Source organism: Leopardus geoffroyi, chromosome C3 (assembly GCF_018350155.1).
Source record: "Leopardus geoffroyi isolate Oge1 chromosome C3, O.geoffroyi_Oge1_pat1.0, whole genome shotgun sequence".
Classification (NCBI taxonomy): Eukaryota; Metazoa; Chordata; class Mammalia; order Carnivora; family Felidae; genus Leopardus; species Leopardus geoffroyi.
In genome coordinates, this window is record NC_059338.1 from 8,177,026 (window position 1) to 8,192,544 (window position 15,519).

A 15,519-nucleotide genomic window follows, 5' to 3' on the forward strand; every position below is an offset into this window, starting at 1 on the left:
TTTTGAATATTGCACTCTGCTCCTTTATAACACGGTTTGCTGTACTGAAACGCAGGTGTTTAGAAAGCCCTTCAATTTTTGCCTTTGTCTGATTTCTACCACTTAAATAATTTATTTCAAGAATCGTATCCAAAACGTCACACACACACACACACACACACACACACACACACACACACTTTCCTGCCCCTAAAGAGCTTAAATTGTTGCTTGAGATTTCCACTGATATTTACCCAAACGCAACCTTACTACCTTCATTCCCTCTGTTCTCAACGACCATTGGAGGTAAAGGAAGCAGACTTCCATGCACGTCGGATGTAAACCCTAGGACCTAAGTCTGTCCTATACAATCGCAGACTCATAACCTCGTGACGGATGGGGAAGAGTATGAACGGCAGATGTGCAGAATGTATCCAGGCGGGGTCAGAGGCCAGACCCTTGAGCGAAAGACCTCAAGCTCTCCTGGCACCTCCCTCCTTTTACTGTGGAGGATTAAGCAGGTCTGTTTCCCTCCTTCCAGGTTGAGGCAGGAGGAGGCGGGGGAGTCCTGCATTCAAGGTTTGGGATTTGGGAGTCACTGACTGCGGCACTCTGATTAATTTCTCCCCGACTCTGTGGATCTTAGGCTGGAGAACAGGGACATTGAAAGTCGCCTTGCTGAGACAGGATTCTTCTAGCAAATGCAAAAACAAAACCCCGTCTGTTATCAAGAAGTCACTTTTCTCAATAGTATTTCTCTAATGATCACATATTGTTTCCCAGAAAGTGCTCCTAAATTATTTAAGAACAGCCTGTCACCCTGTGCATTAAGATTTGCCTCGGCATCTCCAATTCCTGAGGTGTGCTTGATCTCGTTCTTGGGGCTTTGGGAGGGAAATCGACAACAAAGGGGTTTTTCTGTTTGTTTGTTTGTTTGTCTGTTTGTTTGGAAGGCTTGCCTTTATTTTTGGGTGAAGAGGAAATGATGAGGATGTGTTTCCTAAGGTGAAATTATAAATGAGAGAAACACCCTGGATCCTCTAGCCTGGGGGTGAGCTGTTGTCCTAACCTGATCCACGATAAGCGGCCACAGGAAAAAAGAAAACACCTTATAGTAATTAGTTGTGGACTTTCTCTCTCTCTCTCTCTCTCTTTGGTGAAGCCACACTCTGGCCTTTAATTCAGGGTGCCAGCCTGCAGGTGAGGTGGCATTTCAGAGCGGGAGAGGAGGGAAGGAGTGAGGGAGGTAAGGTTGATGCAGCAAGAGGATGGGGGGGGGGGGACGAGGAATGGAAGGGAGGGGAGGGGAAACACGGGAGGTGGGGGGGGGGGGGGGGGAAGGAGAGCGGCAAACAGGGGAGAGATTGCAGGTAAAAATAAAACAGAGAAAGCCCAGGTGGAATTCATGCAAACTGTTCTCATCAACACTGCGACTCCCTCCTGTCACGGGAACTGTCAAACAGGCTCCGCTCGTAATGAAAGGAAAAATATTTTATTCAGATTTATTAATTTGAAAATGAAGCCCGCCTGTCGAGAGGGGGACAGTTCTTCTCAATCTGTCATCGTTGAACCACACGCTCCTGACATCGGGATTCATTTGTCTTGTCGGCTCTGACAGTTGGATTCTCCCAGAGCTCTTCCTAGTGGATCGCCCTGGGATTTTAAACCGGATGAAACACATTCCGACAAGGAACAGCCTCTTTATTAATGCAAATTACATGAGGAGGAGAGGAAAAAAAGAGAGAAAGAGAGAGACGCCAGCAGCCGCTGTGGTGTTCTTAGCCCTGTATCAGTCATTTGTTATTTACATTTATACACATTTTTCAGTTTTAATAAAAGGAGACCCGGATTTTCGGTGACATTTATGGACAGTTTGTTTCAAAAAAAATGATGCCATCACTGTAATTGTATGCAAAAAAAAAAAAAAAAAAAAAACCCGCGCGGCGCTCCGCTCGGTGGTGCGCGCAGGGCCCGGCCTCCTCGGCGCGCGCGGGTCCCCGGTGCAGCGCCACCCGCGGCGGGGACCCGCGGAGGGGGGCGCGGGGAGCGGGGCCCGGGGTCGCAGCGCGCGCGCGCCCGCCCGCCCCGGGGCCGCACCCCGCGCCCGCGCGCCGCCCCTTTGTCTTCGGAGCCCAGCCGGGAGCGCGGGCTTCCCGGGGACACCCCCCACTCCTCGCCCCGTTGGGCACGCTTGGCGCAGAGCCCGTCGGCCGAGGGGCCCGGCGGGATGCTTTGATTTCAATTGCTCTGCAAGCGGAAGAACCCATCGCGGATACACGATCACCAAGGCAGCCTGGACGATGTGTCCCTTAGGTCAACATAAGGGTGAAAGATCACGCTTCGCGGTCTTCAGGGGAGGAAGGGATCCGGGAAGGCGTAGGCCGTGAGAGTCACAGGGCGGCCCAGGGGATGCATGGTGTTCGCTGATGGACTCCCTGGGAGCTTTGCAAATACACATCCTGGCTACGTTTCTACCTGGACAAAGTCTTCCTTGAGAGCAAACAATGGGTAGCACATTTTCGGCGGGTCCCAACCTGCGGCAGAGGCAAGGCAATGGTTGCCCCCCACCCCGCCCTTCCAGGACACGAGAGGCAGAAAGAAGGGGATCCTGGGATTCTGATTCCATCCTGGTCCCTGGTAGTGATGCCACCCCGGACAGGTCAGATCCATTAGAAAGGACTCGCTTAAGTTGCTGCCGTGCAGGAGGGCAGAAAGATGGGGAGATTGCTTAGGTGTTCTCCAGCCCGCCCACTGAAGACCCCCAGGTTCCTTCCAAGCATGATCACGCCACAGTGTGATTTCTTAATACAGGAACAGATCTCGAATCCCCCTATGGTATCCCTAAAATTCTCCGTGCTGCAGTGGCAAAACATGATCTAGGCTCCGGAGACATAAGACCCAATGGAGAATCAGCCTTTAACTAAACTTGTCACTTTGGGCACATTGTAGTAACTTCTCAGTAAAATGAGAGGCTTAGACTAGATCAGGGGTTCTCAAAGTCTAATCCCAGATCACAAGCATCAGCATCACCAGGCAGCTTGTTAGAAATGGAAATTTTCCAGGTGTCCGGGTGGCTTAGTCGTGAGGTGTCTGACTCTTGATTTTGGCTCAAGTCATGACCTCACAGTCTTGGGATTGAGCCTTGCACCTGAGCCACGCCCCCCCACCACCACCACGTGCTGAGCATGGAGCATGCTTGGGACTCTCTCTCTCCCTCTCTCTCCACCCCTCTCTAGCCCCCCCCCCCAAAAAAAAGAAAGGAAAAAGACATGTAAATTCTCTGGCCTCAACCCAGACCTACTGAATTAGAAATCCCAGGGGGTAGGACATGGCAATCTGTGTTTTAACGAGGATGTTCTGACCATCAAAGTTTGAGAATCACCGGCCTAGATGTTCCCTAAGGCCCTTCGCAGATCTGTGGTTGTAATTCCAAATCTGGTGAAGTTATCCCTTTATATTTACAGTATTTAAAGTATATCCATACTTGAAGAATAAGCTGCATAAGAAGCTTTGCTGATTCTGTGGGTTAGAATTTTTTTCCTCCTTAACATTTAGGATCTTTATTTAAAGAGTCTTGAGGAGAAGTTGGGAAGCAGTATTAAACTGGTAAAGGTCACCCTTTATGCAGAAATGAGAAAGGTCTCATTTCTCTAAGTGTCCTGTGTCTACCGCACTGCATCTTTAAACCCAGGAGATCACCATCTAAACGCGACGCGTTTTTATCCACACGTGGCAGCCTGGAAACAGGGTAACTCCCCTCATTCTCCCTAAAATTGCCTTTCCAATTAAACGCAAGGAAAGGACAAGACAAATAACCAAAAGGGCGATGAGAATTTCGGTGATGTGTAAGGATACAATTAATGGAAGCAGGGGGAAAATTGCCTTCTGCCTGGCAAAGCAACACAAAAGAGTACAGCCAGCCAACAACCACACGTAAAACAAATGCCTGGGCCAATGCACATTCAGCATCAGGGTATATATATGTTTGTTTAATGATGTCTCCACGGTCTACAGAATTAATATTTAATAGCTCTTGTCAGCAAGATTCTATACAAGGGGTTGTTCTGCCTTTTTTTTTTTAATGCTTGTTAGTGGTTGTGTCTTCCTGGGTTGTTCTTCTTTAATATTAGAATTACTCTTTGCATTTACAGCAACGTTCGTCCGCCTTTCTACTTGCCACTTTGTGTGATATGGCAGGGTAGGGGAGAGAGGGAGGCAGGCCGCAGAATTAAAAGACTTTCATTCCCGCCTCTTCTCTCCTCAACCAGACACACAGGGAGCAAACGAGGCCCTTTTGTTTGTTTGTGGTTGTTGTCACTGGTAGCACAAGACTTATCCTATAGTAGGCACTCAAAATTCTTTGCTGTTTTCATGACTACTATTAGGATAGTCAGCAGCCGAAGTCAGAGAATCGGAACTTATAAGCCACATGGTCAAGTTACAAATATCACAAGCGTGCAATCTTGTTTGGACTTTCTACTTTCAAAGTTATTAGACTGGATTTTTAAATGGAGTATTACACTGGGATGTGAAAGGGAATGCGATTCGCCAATTACAGAGTGTAGATCCCATGTCGATATTTGGGAATGCTTGGAGGTAGGTCTTTTCTAGAAGACCATGAAGTAGAAAGCCGGCAATGCTGGGTCTATCACAGGTGAACTGGAACAGGTCGTGTAAACTCTCCCCTCTTACTCTGATTTGTTTTCATCTCGGCATATTTTACTACCAGAAATCATAGATGTTCACTTGCTTACTCGTTTGTGTGCTATCATTTGGTTACTTGGTCGTTTTTCTTTCCCACAGGATTGTAAGCTCCATGAGGGCAAGGACCTTGTTGATGTGGTTCAATAGACCCTCCAAGTCTTTCTTTCCCTGCCCTTGCTGCTACCTACACTGTCGGGTGTATTGCAAACCCTTAGAGATATTAGAGGAGTGGCCAAGTGGAGGGATGAATGGACGTCTTCATGGGTGCTAATGCCACAGGCACTGCCATGACTCTCAAAAATGAGAACTTTGGTCCCAGGCCTACCTGGTATAGAACCTGAGCTCTCCCTGTAATAAGCCATGTGACCTTGGACAAGGTAACACAGGCAAGAACATCTACTGTGGATGGCTCTTACATGGACTGAAGCCAGAAGCCAGAAAGTGTTTATCCCCATGCCTAGCCCATACTAGATGCTCAATAAATGTAACTCTTGGTTAATTATGGTCTCAGATCAGTTGTGCCCTTAAAAGCACCAGTCAGGTCTTATACTTCTTCATATCTCTCAGAGTCCCTGGCACATTGAAGGACAAATGGTAGGAACTTCATAAGCATGTGCTTGACTGCTTGACTGATAAACTAAAGCTCTTTTTTTTTTTTAATTTTTGTAATGTTTATTCATTTCTGAGAGGGAGAGAGAACACAAGTGGGATAGGGACAGAGAGAGAGAGAGGGAGACACAGAATCTGAAGCAGGGTCTGGGCTCTGAGCTGTCAGCACAGAGCCCGATGCGGGGCTCGAACTCACAAACTGCGAGATCATGACCTGAGCAGAGGTCAGACGCTTAACCGAATGAACCACCCAGGCACCCCGATAAACTGAAGCTCTGATCACAAAGGAAAAACTTGTTACATAAACAATACAAATCCACAGATATTTATCAAGTAGTGAAAATGATCAAGAATTGTGCTAGTGATTGCATTAGCCAGACGTCAGAATTAGAAACAAAACCTCCCCAAAATGCTAAAAAATGGAAATCCTGTTCATCGAGCCCCTCCTCATACTGAAAGCTTGGTTCCAGGGTACACGGTTCCTGTAATTCAAATTCAGGCTCACACTCAGGAATTGACCAAAACCCTAGTGGTCTCAGCAACTTCGGAAAACAAATAAATGTACCTTCTGCTCCATTTCCACGTACAATTTGCACTTACTGATGATCTACCCGCTTGAGACCACCTATGTTGTGTGTTCTCATCAGCTGAACACCACGCTCCCTTATACGCCATCCTAGAGCTTCTCCATCCTTTACAGACTTAAGTGCAGTCTGTTTTAAGGGGAAAAAATAAATTAGTTTCCTGGGAAATCTACGTGCATATTTTCTCCAGGGAGGGTATCCCACTGAGAGTAACTCAGCCCTTGACCGTTGTTTTGTTAAATAGTAATAGTAACTTAAAATGTGATGGCAGCCGCTGATGCTGAAGACCAGTCTTGTTAGCATCGCCTGACAACCTCCGGGTGACGGCTCAGAGAATTTGGAGGGACCCAGTGAGTCAGGAGAGGTCAGGGCAACAGAATCAAGGGGACCAAAGGGTCACTGAGGATCCACAAAAGTCTCTGCTGATCTTCCTTCAATGGTTTCAAAGGAGCTGATCCTCATCTGTGAGATGAAATTGAAGAATCCATGAATAAAAATGGTATAAACCAGATCAAATCCTTCTACAGTTTAGTTTCCTATTTAAAAAAAAAAAAAGGTGCCGGAAATCGCAGGTGTATACATGTCTAAGTGCTTTTCTGACCTTTCTTATATTTATTTCTGAAGCTTTATTTAATTTAATTAATTTATTTATTTATTATTTATTTAATTTTAATTTATTTAATTTTATTTAGGAGCTTTAAATACTTTGAGGAATACTCAGAATTTCAAGGACTAGTCAAGAGGGCATCAAACCCCAAAGTTAGAGGCACAGTAAAGCAAAAACAAACAAACATTATTCCCCCAAATAAATGAACCTCTGTGAATATTGAGGCTCAAACATTCAACTATCAGTTTGCTGGTCAAAATTCAATGTGGTCTTGTCCTGGTTAACGTATATATGTACCACATGAATAAGCACTAAAAGTTATTCAGTTTTCCGTGCATCGTATTGACCAGCTATGCTATGCCATACAATCTGCATATACTATGCATGTTGGATATAGAAAGATGCAAAGATCATTACCTCTCCCCTCAAAGAAGAGTTCACAGTTCCGGGGGAGGGGGAGTTAGAGATGTATTTATATGGATTTGCAATTCCTATTCCAAATCAAAGTGGATGGTCTACTAAGTCCTCTGGTCATGGCGTTTTAGTGAATAGTGATTTCTCTAGAACTGGAATTTGGAAGCTGACCTTGACCTTTCTCTCCCTTTCACTCCCTTATTTAGACAATCAAGGTTCCCTCAACCTGACCCCTTGGTCGTGCCACTTCTGCCCATCCCTTCTGCTAACTCCTTATACCGGGCCACCCACCCCTTGCTTAGACTTAGAAATAGCTTCCCAACTGGTCTGCTTCTCCTCTTACTACACCTTCAAACAATCACACCCTGTCTGAGTTCAAGTCTCAGCTCTGACTGTACCAGCTGTGTGCCATCAGGTGATTAACCTCTCTGTGCCTTACTTTCGTCATCAGTAAAATAAGGAAAATAATAGCCCCTATCTTACAGCTGTTTTGAAGATGTACTGGGCTTAGAAGAGCACCCAGCAATAGTAAGCACTCAATAAAAATTAGCTGTTTTTATCATCACTGCCTCCCTTCCTTAAAATAGTGTCCATTGTACTTACAGTTAAACTCATCGGGGCATAAAAGGGCCCTCCTGACCTGATCCTTGCCTATATGTGCCCTCATCATGAGCCAGTAACAAACCCACCCACTCCTTGACTCTGTGCTTCAGCTACACTGGTTTTCTTACAGTGTTTCAAAGAATCCAAACTGCCCACCACAGAGCCTTTACACCTGCTGTTCTCTTCCACCCTGAAAACCTGTATGGTAACTCCTTTCATTCTTTAGGTCCTGGGTTCACATCTCTTTACAGACCCTGGCCTCCCTTTCTAAAAATAGATCCCCACGCCTGTGAGTCTCTCCAGCCTCTTGTTTGCTTCTTCGCATAACTAACCACAGTGGGATTGAACTCCTCCCCTGGGACAGGGATCAGCAAACTTTTCTGTAGAGGGCCAGAGAGGAATATTAGGCCTTGTGGGCCGTATAGTCTTTGTCATCCCTACTCCATTCCACTTTTGTAGCACAAAAGTAGTGGTTAAAAATATGAACGTGACTAAGTATATCTGGTTTCCAATAAAACTTAAAGTTGAATTCCATATAACTTTTTCACATCATGCAATATAGTCTTCTCATTGTTTCCAACCATTAAAAAATGTAACCACCATAGTTAGCTCGCAGGCCATACAAAAACGAGTAGATTTTGCCAAACACCAGAATAAAAGCTTCATGAGGGAACAAATACATCTGTCATGTCATTGTGTTACCGCAGCATTTGGTGCGAGGCCTGATATATAATGGCACTTGTTAGTTACTCTTTTTATGTATAATTTTTTTAAGTTTATTTATTTGGAGAGAGAAAGCACAAGTAGGGGAGGGGCAGAGAGAGAGAGGGAGAGAGACAGAATCCCAAGCAGGCTGCTTGCTATCAGCATAAACTCTGATGCGGGCTCGAACCCACAAACCATGAGATCGTGGCCTGAGCCAAAACCAAGAGCCTGACAGTTAACCAACTGAGTCACCCAGGCGCCCCTTGTTAATTACTTTTTTTACTGAATGAATAAATCTGGCTGCAAACTCTCGTCACCACAGCTAGATCTATTAAACACCAAGCAAAATGGTAATTTCAATAAAATTAATTAAAAATTCATTTTCATCCTATGCTTTATAGTTTACAAAGTACTTCCATACATATTATCACACTGGATTCTCCCCCTCAAATCTTGGTAGTTATGAGCACAATAATATAACGTGTGAATTGAAGAAAAACTGCACGAACTCCTTAAGTTAATACAAGTAATCATTGATGGGCTCAAAACAAGAACCCGGTACCATTTCCTCTGGATAGTGGCTCTCCATGTGGGCTCTCTGGACCAGTAATTCAAGCATTCTCTGGAGCCTATGAGAAATGAAAATTCTCTTGCCATTTGCAACTACGCGGATGGAACTGGAGGGTATTATGCTAAGCGAAATTAGTCAGAGAAAGACAAATATCATATGACCGCACTCATGTGAAGACTTTAAGACACAGAACAGAGGAACACAAGGGAAGGGAAGCAAAAATAATGTTAAAACAGGGAGGGGGACAAAACATAAGAGACTCTTTTTTTTTTTTTTTCAACGTTTATTTATTTTTGGGACAGAGAGACAGAGCATGAACGGGGGAGGGGCAGAGAGAGAGGGAGACACAGAATCGGAAACAGGCTCCAGGCTCTGAGCCATCAGCCCAGAGCCCGACGCGGGGCTCGAACTCCCGGACCGCGAGATCGTGACCTGGCTGAAGTCGGACGCTTAACCGACTGCGCCACCCAGGCGCCCCCATAAGAGACTCTTAAATATGGAGAACAGAAAGTCACCGGAGGGGTTGTGGGAGGGGCGATGGGCTAACTGGGTAAGGGGCATTAAGGAATCTACTCCTGAAAGCACTCTTGCACTATATGCTAATTTGGATGTAAATTAAAAAAAAAATTAAATTAGAATTAAAAGAAAAAAGAAATGAAAATTCTGGGGTCCCACTCCAGACTTGGATGCAGGCTAATGTTTGAGGAACACTGCTGTGGGCCGGTGGCTCTCAACCCTGGCTTCGTCTTTGAATCACCTGGAGAGTTTATAAACACCATCAGTGTCTGGGCCCCAGCCCCGAGAGCCTCGGATTCATTTCATCTGGGGTTGGGTGTGGGCATCAGTAGTTTTAAAAGCTCTCCAGGTGATACTAAAGCACAGCCAGAGTTGAGAACCACTGCGGTAAAGGCCACGCTGCCTCCCCTAACAGGAAAGAAATGTTGCCCAAATTAGCTAGGATCACCTGCCATAGATCCGAGCCACTATTAGGTCCTGAACTTATTCTCTTCACGGGACATTGAAAGATGGGTTTCCTACTGCCTCAGATAACTTAATAGAGTTTCACAGACAGCACGGGCCCACAGAGGAAGACCTGCCCCAAGAATCTCTCACGTTCCATTTCCTCTTCGGGCCTTTATTCCCATTGCACGGCCCCCTCCTCTCCTGCTTTCATCAGCTGATTGCACAGATTCCATTAGAACTAAGGGCAGGTGCAGCTCGGAATGAAGCAAGAACTCATCTGTTCCTTCACGTTCTCACTCCTGATGTTTGCTAGTTTGTATGATTAATTTTATCAATTTTCCTGACCTGCTTTGCCACTGAAATAAATATGACAGCTGCTGGGCTGCCTCCATCCTTCCTCTTGCCAAGTGAGATGCTGAGAGGTGTTTTCTTGTTGATTGCAGACTTGGGTAAATATCAAGGAAACAGACCAAACAGGATTCATCCTGGTCATACTGACAAAGCAGGTGTGGAAACAAATACACGTGCTTTAACAGGCTCTAAGAAGGAGGAAGCTAATTTCCCACGTTCCAGCTTTCCTGGGTGCTCATTCAACAAAGCGAACACCACATGCCCGTTCCCAAGTCCATTCTGCCCACCAGCTCTAATTTTCCTCCTTTTGGAGTAAACTACTTGATCAAGTGACAATACCAAGATATTTGGTCGCTGACTGCCTCTTCCATTGATCTGTCCGGTAGGGGTAAAGTGACAGAGTAAAGAATGTGTGAAAGCATCTTGCAGACTATAACCTGTCTCCGAAGTGCTAGCTGTTATTATGAAAAGCAGCACAACCCTGCCCTAGTCCAAAAGAAGGGAAATCACTCGTACTGAGCACCTGATACTCACCAGGCATTTTACATCATGACTCTTTACCATTAATCTTAAGGAAGGCATATTAATCCCATTTTACAGGCAACCCCGAGGCTCAGTTGACTGTCTGTCATTGGTCATACACAGGTGAGTTCACAGACCAACCCGTGTGGACCGAGCTCTCAGACCCAGTTATACTGAAGTGAAGTCTGATTTGGCCTTGTGGGAAAATGCAATAAACCTGACTGCATTTGGTTTAATGCGAGGAGAATCCAAAAGGCACTTGATGCCAAAATCCATCGCTTATGTGACTTTGACCAAGTTATACTCTCTTTAGGATTCTGCTTTCTAATGTATAAAATACATAGAACCCCAAGCACAGATTTGGGTTTGGGGGATTGAATTCGCTTTTAAAGATAATGCACGCAAAATACGCCGGGAGCTGATCCCTGAAACATCTTGGGGGCTTGAGAGTGGATTTCGAATCTGAATTTTAGTCATTTCCTAAGAGGAGGGCTGAAATACTTACTACTGCCCACATATTCCTCTGAGTTAAAATATTGTCGGGGCAATGGGTCTCGAAGTGCGTGTGCGTGCGTGTGCGTGCATGTTTTGGGGAGGGGTAACACAATAAACTGGTTATTGGTGAGTAGCACCTGGTCACTTTGCACCCTTGGTAACCAGCTGAGGGCTGCGTGGAGACATGCAGAAGACGAAACAGCCACCAGCCTGAGCTTTGTTCTTCGAAGGATGGGTGACGAGACCGATTTCGTTAGGGAGAAAGTTGAGGCCCAAGTGCCAAAGCCTATTTCCCCAAATTGTTCAACCAGGAGGAAACTTGAGCGGCCATTTGCCTCCTGCCTTTAGGGAGCAAACACTGTTCTCTGTTTTGGAAGGGAAAACAAGGACTGGGACATCGAAACCACGATGCCAGTGAGCAGCTAAGCACCGGCTAGGATCCAAGTCTGCAACCTCTGTGTCATGAAGAGTGTAACCAGCTTGTTCAGACTTTCTTCTAGCCCCCAGGCTCCTCTTCGCATGTGGTTCTGGAGGAATCCAACCATCATGGTGGCCAGCACCGCAGGGGAGATGAGCACCTGGGCCTGGGGGTCCAGGCTGGCCTCGGCATCCTTTATTCCCTTTACCAGCCCTATTCCCCTATGGCATGTGGGCTATTCCTCAAAACAGATAAAGTCCTCCAAGAACACTCCTGTAAAAAATTGGATGGGGGGCATGATAGGGTGTCAGCGGGTTACAGAGAAGACTGCGTCTGAAGGAGGGGTGCATTCTGAGCAGCTGGGCGCCACGACGCTCCCGTGGCTCTGGAGGTGATGCTCTTATCAGTAGCAGCAGCAATGAGATCAGGAATACATTGTTATCAGCATTAGCTTACATTTGGCTTGGTGATAGTTTTGGGAGAATAAACAGCCAGCCTGCTCCCAAGTATGCCACCGAACTCTTGGCCAATGGATCATTTCCCTCCCCCCAGAAAACCTCCACTGAGCAGCTCTCCTGCTGCTTCTCATCACTTGCTCCTTGCTCGGGGTGGGGTGGGGGAGGGGGGAGGGTGAAGGGAATGGAATGGAGATGTTGTCTTTCTCTGTGGTCCCCTGGGCCTGCTGAACACAGAGGTATGAGCAGGTGCTCAGCTATTTCCCCCCGTCCCATTTGTAAAAAGAAAATGAGATCGAGAAAGGGGAGAGAGAGGCTCCCGTTACCTTCCTTCGCATTGATCGCTGCACACACCATCATCAGAATCATCACGGCGGGGTGGGGGGCGGGGAGGGTTGGTGGAGAGCTCGAATCAGGGCCCTGCCTTCAGAGCAGAAAGAATCAGGCATGCGACATGATGTCTGATTTCCAGCCTCCCCATTGCCCAACAGACCTCATCCCCTGAATTCAGCTCTTCCTAAATGAGGGGAGCAGGGGGGGGGGTGTCTCCTGCCGGCAGAGTGTTGAAAGCACGACCCGTGACATAGGCCTGGGAGGAAGACTTTGCTGGGGAAATGCAAGAGCTTCAGTATTTTGCACACCAAGCTTGTCTTCTAATGACAGCCTTGGGAGCCAGACATTTCTAAGTGCTAATTAGAGGTGTTGATTATCGTGGTAACCCTGTGGGGGCTCAACCCAAGCCCGAGAGCAAAAGCCACAGATAAAATAAAGATTGTTACAATAGCTCGCGGTGTCACATGAGCATCGAGACTGGAATGTCAACGCTCAGGCGCAATCCAGTCTGGGACTCTGGCTACTGCAGTGACGGAGGCCCGGGCTGATACACGGGCTGTCACACCATTTACAATGTGCAGTTCTGATCGACGGACAGAAACTCCGTCCTCACCAATCAGGAAAAACTCACCAGGACTCAGATATAAAGAAATTGATCTATGACAGGATGTCGCTGCAACGTACGCACAAGCCACAGAAATGGGATGCATAGAGACCCTCTACCTTGCAATTCTAAAGTAAATGAGCTTCGTTCAAAAAAAAAAAAAAAAGTTTATTTATTTATTTATTTTGAGAGAGAAAGAGGGAGAGAGAGCCGGGGAGGGGCAATGAGAGAGGAAGAGAGAGAATCCCAAGCAGACTCCACGCTGTCAGCACGGAGCCTGACACAGGGCTCGATCTCAAGAACCATAACATCATGACCTGAGCGGAAATCAAGAGTCAGATGCTTAACCAACTGAGCCACCCAGGCGCTCCTAAAGTAAATGAGCTTCTTCAGGCACACTGCTGCATTTACACATATGACCTTGGACGTGCACGTATTTTGGCATGCACGCACATGGTTTTCCTTATAGGGCAGACATTTGGGCCATTGATGTACTCTCACTGTATACCCCATTTTTTTTTAATGTTTATTTTTGAGAGACAGAAAGAGTGTGAGTAGGGGAGGGGCAGAGAGAGAAGGGGACGGAGGGTCCAAAGTGGGCCCCGTGCTGACAGCAGCGAGCCTGAAGTGGGGCTCGAACTCATGCACTGTGAGATCATGACCTGAACCAAAGTCTGATGCTTAACCAACTGAACCACCCAGGTGCCCCTCCCTATCTTTTAAGTTTATTTATTTCTTTTGAGAGAGAAAGAAAGAGAGAGAGAAAGAAAGAGTTGGGGGGGGAGAGGGAGAGAGAGAATTCCAAGCAGTTTCCATGCTGTCAGAGTAGAGACCGACATGGGCTTGATCTCACGACCTAGAGATCATGATCTGAGCTGAAATCAAGAGCTGGATGCTTAACCGACTGAGCCACCCAGGCACTCCCACGTCCCTATCTTGATCCTCTTAACTCTACTGGAAAAGGAATGGGGATCCGAAATGGAAGCCTTAAGGATGAGTGTTCATTGGAGAGGTAGCCCGGCATTGGGTTGAGAACAGAGGCTCTAGAATCTGAAGAGGGTTGAGTACCAACTCCAAAGCTCCTTACTTAAGCATTCTAAGTCTTAGTCTTCTCCTCTGCAAAATGGTAATAATAGCACCTACCTCATAAGACGCCTGAGGATTAAATGAATTAATGGCGTGGTATCTGGCATTGACATTGATCAAGTCACTTAGGCTGTTTGGGCCTTATATTCCTCATTTAGAATAAACAGCAAATAACAACACCTACCTTTGGAATTGTTTCAAACATGAAATGGGAGGACACTACTGATGAGCCAGTACGAATTTACAAAAGACCATAATGACAATTACAAACATGACCGAAGTTGTCATCTGTTAGAAGCAGAATGTCTAGACTAGGCCTAGACCAGGACCTTTTCTTTCAAGCCCCTGGCTTGCTGTGTGACCTTGGGGACGTGGCGATCCCTTCTAATTTTTTTTAATCTGAGGGCTGATTCAACAAAAGGTCAGAATTGGAATGACATAATGCATGTGTCACTCTTTGTCACCTGTAAAGCACTTACGAATACAAACTGTCTTGTGGCTCATGAGGCTTTGACGTTGGGCAGACCCAGATGCGATTTCATTTCCTCAATTTACCGGTTCCATATCCCTGGGCAAGTTACTTACGTTCCTGTGGTTCTAAAATGAGGATAATAATACCTGCCCCAAAGGTCACGTATGAAACGTCTAACACCATACCTGGGATACAGACTACAGTAAGTGACCGTTCTGTCCCACACTTGCCCACTGGATGATCCTGAGTGAGACAATGGGGATACCTCATCCCTCTGCACGGGGAGAAAAGGTAAGCTCAAACAAGCATCAATATGACCTCCACACCTGAAGGTGGAGGTGTGCAGCCAGAGGTGTATAAAAGTGCACAAGAAGGAAAAGAAATCACTCTCAACCCTGCACGCAGGCAGCAAAGCCCTGGGCATAATGCTCTGTCCCTGATCTAAACAGGCCCAGGAGGGAACATGGCAGGGACGGAAGAGGGCAGAGCCGTGTAGTCATTTTTTTCTGCTGAGATATTCCCTGGCTGCTTAAACCCTCCCTTTATCCCCAGAGCTTACATTTTTCAACACCAGCAATCTGTACATTGAAGTCACTTTACTCTGTTGGGAGGCATAAATCTGGCCTCCTCAGAGTCCACTGTAGCAAATTGCTAGCACCTTCTCAGACACAAAGGAGAAAATCAAGGTTGACTGCAAAATTCTTCTAGTTGCTTTGAGAAAGTCATCCTACTTGAATGCAATGGGCAAGCATTCTTCAAGTTATGCTGTACAGAATGCTCGCTCCAAGAGATTCGTGTTGTTGTTGTTGTTGTTGTTGTTGTTGTTGTTTTAGTACTACTTTATGGTCAAAAGTTGGCAAAACACTGCATGCTATATCTTCCTTTTTGAAATAGACAGTCAGCGTTGGCTTATTAATGGAAAGGTATTCTGGGAAAGCATCTTCTACATTTTGATTAGTGTTTCCTTAATTGATTTGACAATGGAGCCCATTTTCCAAAGAACACCTATAAAAGTCTATGTGGGCGCCTGGGTGACTCAGTTGG